The sequence below is a fragment of the Saccostrea echinata genome, unplaced genomic scaffold (genome assembly GCF_033153115.1).
Source record: "Saccostrea echinata isolate AGI-Se365-2 ecotype Australia unplaced genomic scaffold, CSIRO_AGI_Sech_v1 ptg000016l, whole genome shotgun sequence".
In the NCBI taxonomy this organism is placed as follows: Eukaryota; Metazoa; Mollusca; class Bivalvia; order Ostreida; family Ostreidae; genus Saccostrea; species Saccostrea echinata.
The window spans coordinates 3,971,317-3,986,378 of record NW_026889765.1 but is presented as its reverse complement, the minus strand read 5'-3'; positions in this window follow the sequence as shown (position 1 = coordinate 3,986,378).

The window sequence follows — 15,062 nt, the reverse complement described above, 5'->3', positions numbered from 1 at the left end:
GTATTTGAAGACAAACAGTTCAAAACTGTATATTATGACATACTTAAAATGTTATTAAAACAAGAGTAGAAATGTTTTAACGGGAGGGTGACTTTTGTAATGTAAATTTATATCTCCGCTCTACAGAAGTCTTAAGGAGCCTCTAAACAATAAGTAAAAATGTTTTGGGGACTTTTGAAAAAAAAAAAATTTCATATAAAAGTGTACATGTATTGATTTTATCTAGTTCATTTTCAGCATATATTTCCTCAGGAAAAATATTCAGATAATGAAGTATTAGTAAACAAAAATCACTGGTGTTTCCTTACATTTGTAAAATAAATGAAATAATGTATTCAATTACTTTATCTTGGTTTAATATAGTGAGAAGAATACATTGATCTATTACATTTTTCCTGTTTATTGGATCTTACATGTAAGGGCAGATCACTCAAACTGCATAAAGCTACCCTAAAATTAGCACTCAGTGTTTAGAGCACCGGTATAAATTTTTTAACCCATAGCATAATATACTTGTTTGGGTAATAAATTATTTAACCCATGGTGTAATATGTTATTATTATACTAGTATGGATTAAAAAAATTTTTACTGAAACAAGTGCCTGTGGTTTAGAGTGTCCTTAATGATGCTGACATTGTGCAGAATTCATTTTATCACATGTATATAAAAAGAACATGAAAGTTCTGTAAACATCTGGATTTCACAATGGATACTGCACATTTGTCTGCTAACACATCAAGGTTCTGAAGTTATTTTACTACAGTTTCCTTTCTCTCTTTTTTTGTTGTTGTCAATTTTCTATGTTTTAGAAATGAAATTGAAATTACCAAAAACTGTAAATGACATGGACATCCTAACTGATAGCGTATAAGTGTCTTGTCTCTGTGAAAGGCCTTTAAATTGTTGTGTAGATTTCCAGCATGAACATATCTTTAACATTCATTTACAGACCACAGTAAATGATCACAGGTGATATGCTATTTGAGGGGGGGGGGATTGTTTTTTTTTTCACTGGAACCTGAAAATTATGCTATGCCATCAATATCTGCTTCACTCAGTAGTTAAGAAATTTGGTAAAACAGTTGTTAAACACTATGTTAATTTAACATTCACATGTATAGAGTGATCCAATTATGTCTGAATTCTTTATCTACACTGTGTCAAAATAAAGAAGGTACTGTCTTTTTTTTTTTTGGGGGGGGGGGGGGGGTAGGGAGAGGGGAGTTTAAGGTATATAAACATTGGAGCACATGGTAAATCCCATAAATGGCATTCTGAATTATATTGTTACGCATAATGAATTAATATTTGCAACTTTTCTTCAAAATTGACACTGACATGTAAAAAATAGAAAGAACATAGTGACTGCATATGTGTTGTTACATGTAGGAGGAATTCTTTGATTTGAAATTCATTTGCTTCTTTAAAAAATATTCAGTCTTATTTTCAAAAAAAATTCCAAGTTTACATTCATAAAGAAACTATTATAATCTTATTTGTACTTCACCAGGGGTGGGTTCAGGATTAGCAATACAGGTTGAATACAGCCACCTTTTTTTTTTTGGGGGGGGGGGGGGGGATAAAGAAGCAAAATCTAGCATTCTGAAAATCATCTGAGAACAGGTATTATCAGAGTGTAGTTCAAATATGCCTGTAATAACATCTTATCTCCTGTAATTTGGTTTTTAGTGAAAATATTACCCAAATGTTTAAATATTGTTTCTTGAATAAGAATTTAGAGATACAGTCAAACCTAATTATCTCAAACTCTATGGGACCAAGAGATATCCAAGGATTCGAGCCATCAAGGGTAAAATACTTTAAGGATAAGTTCGCGAATTATAAAGCGTGCACTGCCTCAAACCAGGTTATATCATATAACCTGTGCAAAAATTAAAAAAAAAAAAGCATTCCTTAGGCCAAAATAAAAATTACCTTTGTTTCCCCTAACGCGACCGACCTACTTAAATCGTGCCGACTGAAAAGTTTTTTTGAATAAGATTATTTGAATATTTTTTTTTTATTGTTAATCAACTGAATAAAATACATTTTCATCAAAATCCGTTTTTTATCAGAACTGCGGCTTTTGTTTGGTGCCCACAACATGTGGCCACAGAGGGTTAGTTCGTGTTATAAAACAATGGTGACGTATTAATCTTATTATATATCTTTAACTTATTAGAATCCTACACTCTTGAGACATCTCGTTTACAAATGTGTCTTCTAAAATTAACGTACGCAGTACGCATAGCAAAGCCTGCCTCATGAGCAGATGAGGGGCGCTCCTTGTGAAACATATAAAAAATTTCACTGTGTTTGATTCGTTTCGATCTAATAAACAGTTCATGTATGATCACATTTTTACTATATAGGACCATAGGAGTTGTAAATATGTCTTTATATGATTATTTCATTTTGATAAATAAAATTCAGATGTCGTTTCTTTACTCCTTTCATCTATGGGGTATTAACTCCGTGACTATAAAACTAGATATATGAAACTTTAATCATTTTAGATATGGTTTGGTTGAATTATACATTGTTTATACAGGTACACTATTTCCGAATAGTGTTGAAATCTTTAAAATTCGCTTATGGTATGGCTTCCTGAGACGTCCAGTTTATTTTTCTTTGGTTAGGCCCTTGAAAACAGGTTGTTTCTTTGCTTTAAAATACTTTTAGAAATTGTTGAGCCGGTGGAGGGCTCCCAATTTAGACTTTTACTCGGCACTTATGGCAATTGATCATTAAGCATCAGTAAGTGATCTTTTACGTGCCATCTACATGTATACTCCGACACTTGACCTACGTTTTTTTTTACGGTCTTATTCGACTGACCGGTCTCCACGTCCCACGTCGGGACCTAAGCTCCTGAATTACGTCGTGACTCCAAAACGAAACACTAGAATTACTGCGCCACGCAAGGCCCTTGACATTTTGTCTGTGTAAGTACTCGAAAATCATAGTAGGTTTGAAAAATGTACTCGAATGTCCGATGGTTCTGTATTTGCCTTTTTGATTTTGCTGTGGCCACAAATGTACCAAATGAGTTATGTGTAAAGTATATATACGTGTACAACTGTGCAAAATGAATAACAAAATTTTTATCAAAGATACTCCAAAAAGATCATCTGCAGAATTTCTAGGGATTTTTTATATTTAAAAAGTCGATCAAACATTCACATGTTGTCAAAGTGTTTTAAACTTTTTTACGCACTTTTAATTGATATTAAAAAAAACATTTAGATTGACAAAATCTTATATCTGACGCCTTGAAACTTTAAAATAATCTTGCTTGCCTTACTGGTTGTGTCATGTCAAGGAGAAATGTTTAGTATAAAAGTTTAAATTACATTTTACTTTAAATTACACTTTATTTATATTTATTTTATTTTACACTCAGGCCCGTATGACGCGGGGTTGGGGTGTGGTCTCCCACTTTTTTCTGAGTAAAGTATCTTGCTATAGTAAATTTTCAGTACCTACAGCCCCCATTTTTTTTCCTTGTCAGATTTGGGGGGGGGGGGGTGTTGCCCCCCCTCCCTTTGAAACCGTTTTATTGATATATGCACAGACCTCTCAGTGTACACATATATGCACTCAGTTTTATTAACGCATGCAACCATCGATCGTCAGAAACCACAGAGTAATCTGTTTCATGGAGATGTTCTTTTTACCCATCTTATCATTAATAGAATTCTAAGACCCGATGACACCGAACACATTTGTTGTGGAGAGATGGAAGGATAAATCTCTTCATTGAGCAATAAATACTGATTTTCTATGGCGTGTTATCTGGATGTTGCTGACAAGAAATACAGATTCCAGAGAGATGACAAAAATAGACGTTTTCCATGCAACATAATTTAATACACAGGATGTGCAACGAAGTGCAATTTTGCATGCATGCTAGAAAAATGTTATGAATTGAAAAATCAATGCATTCATCAAAGTTTGCCATCTACAAAACACTCCAAAAATGCTAAGTTTTCCCTCGAGAGAGCAAAACGGTTAAATCCGTGATTTTTTAAAAATTATTATTATTTCGATTCCGTTTTCTTTCTTCCTTGTTATCTCTCCTATACGTATATATACATGTATATATGACCATGTCTTCTTTTACAAAAATAATTCAATGTACTCGGATAATCAAAAGAAGTAGACAGCTCCTTGTTTTGGGTGCATAACAAAAAAGAAAACACAAGGGAAACAAAATGGTCGAAAGTACGTAAAACAAATTGTATTATCGATGGCACATTGATCCAATTACGCCTTTAAAAAAATAAAAAGAACTCAACGTGAAAGGCGTTATAACTCGAAAAAGACGTAATAACGTCAAAAAGGCGTTACTGTAATAACGCTTTTTTTACGTTTTTCAAAAGTCTTAATAACGCGATATTATGTACTTCATAATTTGTAAGCATTTATAATAACGCCTTTTGAATTCTCAATAATAAGTATTCTAACACCTTTCATTTTTTTTTTTTTTTTTTTTTTTTTTTTTTGCCTTTTATGGCTTTACAAAAGGCGTAATAATGTCTTTTCACTTTGCGTTATAATCAACGCCTTTTAAGTTTTTTCTCGTAAATTGATCCTGATAGGCTCTCGTACATATGAGCAGAAACAACTTGATAAGAGAGGAATCTAGCATCCCTACAGGTTTTTGACAAGAAAATACCCGTGGACAATTTAGATACTGACACAAAAAGACACGGTGTCCATACCAATAGCATGAATAGAAACAGATCAAGATGTTCCAACAGGCATACCATTAGCAATCCGTCGATGTCCGGAAAATGGCAAGAAATGGCCTGCATGAAATTGACACGGACGTTACAAATGATTATCTTGCGACCCAAAGATAGGACAATTACCGTGTCCTCACTATCATTACAACACAATCAAGTGAATCCTGTTTCTGGCACCGAGTTCATTACGGGAAAATTGCAAGTTTCTTAAGGACGTCACCTAAATTATTTCAGACAGTGCTGATTTTCCGGATTCTCTCCTCGAAGAATACAAAAGCCAAAAAATTGATCTTTGAAAGAAAAATGAAGTCAATAATGGAAAAATATAACCATTGTTAGGCATAACTATATAATATAAAAAGGAATAGAACCTTCTAAATTGTCAGTATTTTTTGCACTGCTTCCTAAATTCCTTGCGCAGATATCTGAAAATTTTTCTCATATAGTAAAATTACAACATGGACAACATCATCTAAAAGTATATAACAAAATTGTTGACGCCCCCCCCCCCCCCTACCAATTTTTACAAGCGATTTCGATATGACCCCCCCCCCCCTCCCCCGAAGAAAAAAATCACTTGACGCTCATGCCAAATACTATGCCCTCAAAGCTGTCAAAATCAGCATAGACACCAAGTATTCCTATTTAAGTTTTTTTTAATCTTGTTTGTGAAGATAATGTGATTTCATTCAATGGGTTACAGGCAATTTTGTTTTACGAGAAAAATTGTTGGAATATTGGCAAAGAATGTACCAAATTATTGAAAATGTAATATGAGAAACATAAGCTACTGCATGTTATTAATATGAGAAACATAAGTTACTGTTATATATAGATTGCTTGTTGAAATGATTGCATAATTCTGTGCAGCTGCTCACTAAATATTAAATAGTCTACCGCACTCCAGATCATAATGATAAATCCACAAAAATAATGGAAATTTGATCAAAGTGGGAATCTTAAAGTCTATTTTGAATATTTTTGTGGAGCGAAAAAAAAAGAGAAATCACTGCTTGTCACCAAGATAACGTTCACTCCGAGGATTAGTATATTCACATAAAGTGATTTGTAATTTTATCTTCGAGCTTTGATCATATGGCCACAAAACCATCGGATATCGATGCCACAGTTGTGGGAGAATATGAAAACAGGCCCGTAGGAGGCACAAACGTTTTCAGTTTTGGGGCGGGGACTACCAAACAACAAATCCTAGACCAAAAAAGTCATCAGACGTAGTTTTTGCGGGGGCACATCCATAAAGTAGTTTTTTCTGTATAATATGTTTCCTCAAAATTACTGAGGGTGCCCCCATCCCCCTACCTCGGCTCTTACGGGCCTGGATATCGTACAACAACACATGTAGGTTACTAAAGTGCGTGCAATATAGGTTACTAGAGTGCGTGCAATACAAACATTTGAGTGGCTCTTCTCTGACAGAAATTCAATTGCTGACCCATGATAGAGTTTCTATCATCTCATAGATCGTCTTCTTTGTTATCGACAGGTGAATAACAATGGTCTCGTTCACGCAACATGTACAGCTAAGCTCCGTTACAGCAATGTAAATCTAAATGGCAGAATAAACGGAGGAAATTTTCAGTCATCTTCATCTCAGGCCCAATAGCGCTATTAAAAAACGCTTGTTGGGGAAAGTTTTGTTGAAGAAGTAGTTGAAAGTAATGTTTAGTAACATTTTTGGGTTTAGAAATACAGAGATGAAATCGCGAACCGAAAGTAATATCGTGTCGACATATGAATGGATTGACTGATTGTATGTTGTTTTACGTCCCGTTAGGGAATTTCTCACTCATGCATATAGAGAAGTCACCATATACCGGTGAAGAACTTCAAATTTAGACCTTTACTCGACACTCAGGGCCATTGAGCAGTGAGGAGTCTTTATCGTACCAACGCCTACCCTGACACGGGGCCTCGGCTTTTAATGTCTCATCCGAAGGACCCGCAACTTTCACTTCAAAGTGGCGAAGAAACAGTTGCTACCCATTTTTTATCGACTTAGGTCAGTTGCGTCCGGGATTCGAACTCAGACCTTCCGATCACGGAGCGCTGAGAGAAAGAGAGAGAGAGAGAATAAATCTTAGTTTTTGCATGCTATATCCAGGATTCCGTATTAAATGATCCCCAGCTCTGGGTCTATCTTCAAATGCACAAAAATGCATTTAATGACCTGAAATGAGCAGCCAAAATAAATGAGATAAGCTTAAGTAAAAAAGTTAGCATATCTTTATTATTTTTATAACATAATGTTCAAGACGGAATTTTTTCCCCGTTATCGCAGAATCATGGCATAATTTCTTGTTTATCAAAATCATCTCTTCAACAACAGAATCAATACATCAATCTTCCCTCAATAGCCGTTTTTAAATTCTATGTTCATACAGAACATTAAATTTTGGTTTAAATAACGAATTTTCTGACAATATTTGACAACTAGGTATCGCATGCGAAACTGCATACCCTCATGGGGTTTTTCTTTAGCTGTTTTTCTTCTCACAGGAGAAAAGTCATAATGGGTTCTTATTTAAATTCAGAAATGAGATCATTGAATACATCAGCTCCGTGTCATATAAAGTTTTGTGTGTATCTATTAAATATTTTTTGCTTTGTTGGTTGGTTTTTTGCTATGGTATGTTGGTCAATGAAATTAACAGAGGATATTCAATGTTTTGTAGTCTGATACGATATTTATTTTTGTCATTTTATTTGTTTAAATATCAGTACTATGTCTCACTCGTGAAATAAATTCAACATTCAGTTGCTTTAACATTGAATTTTTTTCTTTCCCCCATTTTCATTGTTTTACTGCCTTGCGGTACAGTGCGGTACTGTGCATTTGACATACACATGTTTCGGTTATTCACAGTATGAAAATATAAATGTTATTTAACGGATAAATTACAGTATGTCATTGTTGAAAATGTAATAAATGCATCTATTTGTTTCTAGTTACTCATTTTCCGATGTTCGGTTTGTGTAATATACCAAGATATTATATATAATCCAAAATAAATTTATTTTTTTTTCTGATGCTGTACGTGTTGCATTATCAGTAAATACAAAAGAGATATCTCGTAAAACATTATACTGATGGCATTAGTATATATTTTTTTTCAATTTTCATAATTTCTTTGCTACTTTATTTGAGAGAAAGAGAGAGAGAGAGAGAGAAAACACACAGGAAACATCTGAGGGAAAACATTTAAGTTTAACAAATGACATTCTTGGACACAAACTTTTTACGCAAACATCATGTTTAGCTTTTATTGCAAACCCTCAATCTACTTAATTCACTCGACTATATATAGGCCATCTTAACACAAAATATAGACTTCTGTTGACAAGTCGAAACACAGGAAATCAATTTTTCTGTTTATTTTTGATTTGTTTTACAGTAGTTGATTGCGATAACGTAGTTTATCGCAGAACCACCTTAACATTGATCCAATCTTCCCTTTATCTGACTGCATTTATGCATACTGCTGATAGGAGTACACCCATGAATTACTTAACAGAATAATCAAGCTAAAACCAAACAAACAACAGATCAATTCATCTGTCATAGATTCTATTTAGGTGTTTGGAATTTTCCCTTCATGATGCTATGAACGTAAACCAGGTAGCTTTTAAGCGAAGGAATGTCAAAGGAGATCGTCAAGGGAAAAAAAAGGATATTTCTACCAAATAAATGTTACACTATTCGTCTTTCAAGTTAAATCCGCCTTCTTACGTGGAGGTATACATGAACGCCCCTGACAGACATCATTCTGTGTTCAATCTGCAGTTTGTTCATAAAACATTGCCCATAACTATTGGTACCACTCTAATTGTTCTCAGACCAATAGAGCTACAGGTCTGCTGCTGCTAACAAAGATGGCGTGTCATGACCTAGACTGGCAGTTTTATCGCAAGGTCAAGGACATAATAGCTGTTGGACTAAACCCATGGTCGTATGCATAATTAAGATGGAAGCTAGGAGAGATTAACTTGAAAGATTGATATAAAATTGTCTTTGTCCAGACAAGTGTGACAGATTTTAATTCAAGGTCATATATCTCAAAGGTCAAAGGTCAAGACATTATATATATACATGTATAGTTAGCTGTGACCCGGTCGCATAAATGTTTGAAAACTATTTACTATTAAAAGATATTCTATCAGTTTCTCTCACATAATTTGTTGAAATGTCTTGGCATATAAAGTTCCAAGTTTCATTCATCAGGAAAGAAATGCTATCATTAAATTAAACTTAAGGAAATTTAAACCTCACGTTTAACTCAGCTGAGGGAGGGGACACAAAATGTAGGTTATAGATGTCGACCTGGCCAGAAAATATTTACCGAATTCAAAATAAGATCTTAAAAAAATTTCGAAATCAAAATATGAAAAACAGCAAACCTGAATTCGTAAGGGTTGTATTGTTACATTCAATTTTGACTACAAAATGTTTTTACAATTAAACTTTTATCTATTAGTACATGTAACTTTGCAGGTCAAAAAAAGACCAATGTTTTGGTAGGCATAGTTACATCCTAGATCTACAGATTAATGTATATATGTCAACATATTTCCATTTCATTTGCTAACAATGTTTTAAATGTATTTTCATGGCAAAAATAAAAATCCGAAAATATATCAATGCATTATTATTGTGTGCTGATGTTGATCCAAAAAACCGAGACGTATATATTCATTGGAATCCAATAAATATATTAAAATTGGAAGAAAATGAGTTTAATTATTAGAAAGATAAAATTTTATTTTCAATAAAATGATGAACCCTTTCCATGGTACTTCCAATGAACAACAATACACAGTGGAAACAGATACACCCCTTTTTGCGATACATACGCAGAGGGTAAAACTTTCGAAACTATAAACTCCCTAGTCAATATTCTACGTAGAAAAATGACCCACTTTTCAAAATGTAGAAGTTATGGCCTTGGGGTCATTTTTCTCCATGCGGATTGTAGAAATATGACCCTGTAGAATAATGACCTTGTGTCATTTTTTGATACAAAAAAAAAAATGTGTGATTTTGGTAGGAAAATTCTTGTTAGGCATATACATTGGGGTTAAATCACACAGCCTTATGATATGAAGTGTTCATTTCTAAAAGATTTAAAGTTTAAATACGCACATTCTTTGATTTTTTTATTACATTTAATAAAATAAGTTTCTACAGTTGTAATAATTTCAAAAATCAATATAATTTTCTTAGATGGTGTGAGAAAAAGAAACATATAAATAAAAACAAATGTATAGCTTCCAAAATTGTAATCCTCTTTGATTTTACTCTATGAGAATAATGTGCAACAAATAAAAATATAGTATTCTTTTTTTTTTTCTTCAGAAGTTACAAAAGAGGTTAATGTTTTGGAACTCTACCCAAATAAATTTGCTTGAAAAAAATGGAAGATTGATATGAAAATTCGATCTCGTAAATATCTTTGATTTTCTATGAATAAAGTCTCAAACTTCTTCTCATAAAAATATAGGGAAGATTACATTTGTGAAAAAGTAACACACAGAACTAAATCAATATGCCTCTGACCTTCGATATCAAGGGCAAAAAAAGTGATTAGCTAAAATCTTTACCTCTTTTGTCGTTTGCTAGTGTCAACAAAGTCGTTAACAAAATGGGACTTTTTACATGCAAAAATTTTAGTGCTTAAAAAAGAGAGGTGTTTGGTATACCAAGAATTGACACAAGTCTATACACCGTAGTATCGCCTTTCCCCTTTCTAGTTGTCCCCCGCTTTCGCTAAAGCGAGGGGACATTAAGTCTCATTCATCGTCTATCAGTCTGTCTGTCACAAAAACTTTACTATGATTTTTCATCCCATGACCTTGAAGTTTGACCTACTTTAAAAAAATTAACATTACTTTAAATTGGTCATAACTTTTGAATGAGAAGAGATAGGGATTTCATATTAAACATGTGCATTACCTGTGATAAGACCTTTTCAAATATACTACGATTTTTGACCCTGTGACCTTGACTTTGAAGTTTGACCTACTTTTCAAAAATTTATCTTTGCTTATAACTTTTGATTGAGAAAAGATAGGGCTTTTATATTTGACATGTGCATTACCTGTGACAAGAACTTTTTCAAATATTTTATGATTTTGGACCCCTTGACGTTGACCTTGAATTTTGACCTACTTCTCAAACATTTTAACATTACTTTAAATTTCTCATAAAATTTGCACGAGGAAAGATAGGGCTTTCATATTAAAATGTTCATTATCTATGACAAGAACTTTCCAGATGATTTATGATTTTTGACCCTGTGACCTTGACCTTTAAGTTTGACCTACTTTTCAAAAATTTTATCTTTGCTTATAACTTTTGATTGAGAAAATATAGGGCATATATATGTATATAAATATAAATGTTTCCGAATGTGCTATGACCCCGTGACCTTGACCTTCAAGTTTGACGTAATTTTCAAACGTTTTATCAGTGTTGCTAACTTTGAAGGAGCGAAGATAGGGCATTTATATTTGACACGTGCATTACCTGTGACAAGCATTTCCAAATGTAGGATGATTTTTAACCCCATGACCTTGAAATTTGGCCTAATTGATGTAGTTTTCAGAAGATATAATCTTTGCCATAACTGTTATTAATGCAATAATTTATGTCTTTTTTTGTATGATGCACAGACAAGACAGGACACACAAAGACAGTAAGAATATGCCATAAATAATGGCATCCCATCCACGAAGACACCGAAAGTGGGAGACCACAATTCTTTGAATTTGCTTGTTACATGTACATGTAAAAAATTTTACCAATAGAAAAAAAAACGAATGTTGCATATGAAAAAAGCTTCTCAGTCTAATTTACATAATTATTTTCCTGAGTATGATGCAATATTAGCACATTTGAAGTTGCGTGTGCCAAAAATATAGAACTGTACAAAATAGTATTGTAACACATTGTTTTAGAATCAAGTACCATGCGAGATTCGAATGAGCGTATCTATAGTAGCGAGTTTCGAGGGGGGAGGGTTGGGGGTTGTAACCAACTCTTTAAATCTACTAGTAGCCTATAAGGAAAAAATTCCCTTTTGGCCATGTATGCCTTTCCTATAAACGAATAAAGCGCTCTTGCTATCTGATACGAGGTTTAAAAATAAATAAAAAGGTTTTTAGGATAAAAGTGAAAAGAAATTTTTTTCCTTTCACCGAAAATCCTCTTACAAGTATTTTATTTACATAATGTATATGTGCATTGTAATGCAGACTGTTTTGAATTTATTGCGATATACAAACCCTGTCTCTATAATGTTATATGACTAGAGGAGGGCGCTATGCGCAACAGAGGCAACATTGTAACAATTTTAATCACGCAATTTGCATGGCTGTCTTTTTTATTGAATAGCTCTACTGCTTAATTGAATGATTGTAATTTTCCCAGAAGCATGGCTAAGGCCTTGTTATAAGATGAACGTTTACTCAAATTACACTAATGGCCCAACGGTAAATCATTTTAACACTATCCATTCAAAAACGTAAAGTATAAATCTATGGTTAATAGAGTAGAACCATGCAACAAGTAAAGGTTACATGTAGGTTTTATTAACAGTACGCATTTGAACAAAGCACCAAACGAACAATCATATGCAATGAGAAAGTATGACACCGGATAATGCGTAGAACAACGAGAGAATCATGATGCAAGTGCATTTTTGCTAACATTCGATGCAACGACAAGATGTCTGAACAGGACAAAAAATATAAAAATATAAAATTTAAGTAAACTGAATGCATAACAAGGGAAAGGGATAGCGAATTTCAAACCCTTATTACATACTTGGTCAAACAAAGAATATTTTATAGACCTCTCAGCATGTGGATAATTTAGGACATCAGACGGACATCTAATTTTCATAACGGTACAACAAATAATATCCAACTGGGATTTCAAGCTGACATATTATTTTTCTGGCATGTTAGTATAAGTATTGTTCTTCAAGCTTATACAATTCTTCTTCATTAAATACGCAAACAAACCACGTAATGATCTAATTGTGAACTGGGACGAAGTAATTTCTCTTGTGTGAAGTTATCGCCCCTATAATTTTAAATTACTTTCAATTTTTGCATAAATAAACAGTTCTGCAAAAGCAAATGTAAAGTAAAAAGATCAAGAATAAACATTTCATAATTTCTCTTAAAAAACCGATAAGAATTTACTCTTTGTTACAGAATAATTTTTCCCCATTATTTTTTATTGTAAATAAACTATGAAACATCTATGTATTATGTACATATATAGTTTATTTCTAGGTTTAAGAGTAACTAAGTCAGACGGACAAGAAATAAATAAAGAGAGGGGGAGTGGGGAGAGAGAGAAGAGAGAGAGAGGAGAAGAGAGAGAGAGTGGGTCGGGGGAGAGAGAGTGAGAAAGGAGGGAGAGAGAGTGGGAGGAAAGAGAGAGAGGAAAGAAAGTGGGGCGGGGGAGAGAGAGAGAGAGTGGGGAGAGATGGGGAGGGGGAGAGTGAGTGGGGGAGAAAGAGTGGTCAGAGAGTGGGGGAATTCGGGAGGGTGATGGAGAGAAAAGGGGGTAGGGAGAGAGGTAAAGAGAGTGAGAACAGAGAAATAGAGATAGTGGGGAGAGAGAGCTTGAAATCGTTTCTATATAATGTTAAAGATATTTGGATGCGTGGCAAATTACCAATCAGTTTACTACGTGTTTTCCAGTATCTATATATATAGCCTCGCAGTTCACAAATCTACAAAAGTAAAGTCTAAAAGTTTGTTGAATTTTAATAATGAGAAATTATGGTGATATAACAGTGTTACAAATTTTTTTAATGTTTCTTTTTTCTAATGTTTTTCCAACTTTATTCCATAATTATAGTTTTATTTTTTATTCTAATTCTAACTTTTGTTTAAATTTTCCAGTTTTATATCATTTTCTTAATGTCATTTTATTTAACGATATTTATCAATTAGCGGGTTCCAGTAAAAGTCCCTTTAAGCCTCTTTCTTCACTCCTAAAATATTAAGCAGTGAAGTGAAGAAGAAACTTCAGGAGTATTGTGCAACAATATATTCGAAAAGTGGTGTAAATAAGATATGGGTACTTAAAAATTCGAAGGAACTTTTGGAAAATTTGAAATCACAAAATTTTATTAAAATCAGTAACATCTAAACGTACAACTTTTCAACTCTATATACAACCATTCCCCAAGACAAATTAAAGTCCAGGCTTTTTGACATCAAAGACAGCTGCTTTTCAATAAAAACGGAACTCGTAAATTTACCTTGCCATTGGTCACTGGTAAAATTATTTTGTTAAAAACATTCTGATTGTAAACACAAGTACTCTGAAGCTGATATTAAAAAGATGCTTGAGTTTCTGATTGACAATATCTATGTGGTTTTTGGAGACCAGGTCTTCCAACAATCTGTCAGAATTTCCATGGGTACCAATTGCGCCCCGTTATTAGCAGACTTATTTTTGTACTCACATGAAGCAGAATTTATTCAAAATCTTATTCATGAGAAGAAGAAAACACTTGTTGTGGCCTTCAACTCGACATTTAGATATATCGACGACATATTATCAATTAACGATCCATTCATATGTCACGTAGCTCAGTCGGTAGAGCGCTCGCTCCGTGATCGGAAGGTCATGTGTTCGAATCACGACCGCGACTGACCTATGTCGATAAAAAATAGGTAGCAACTGTTCCTTCGCAAAGCGCTCGGTACATTGGAGTGAAAGTTGCGGGTCTTTCGGATTAGACCTTAAAAACCGAGGACCCGTGTCACTGTAGGCGTTGGCACGATATAGAGCCCTCACTGCTCAATGGCTCTGATGCCGAGTAAAGGTCTAATTTGAAGCCCTTCACCGGTATATGGTGACGTCTCTATATGAATGAAAGATTCTCGAACGGGACGTAAAACAACACACAATTAATCAATCCATTCATATGTTGACAAATCCCAATGACCTTAAAATTAAAGATACCACAAATTTTGACACATCTGTTTCATACTTGGATATTTTACTAGAAAAAGACGTTAATTGTAACCTAATAACAAAGCTTCATGATAAATGATGACTTTAACTTTTCAATCGTCAGCCTCCCTTACTTATGTAGCAATATACCCTTATCACCTGCAAACGGGGTTTATATCTTTCAGTTGATTAGAGCATGCTATACATATGAACTATTTCTAAAACGAGGTAAGTTATTGACAAACAAGTTGATGAGACAAGAATATCAACAGTCTCGTTTAAAGTGTTCATTTCATTAGTTCTATGACCTTGTCAA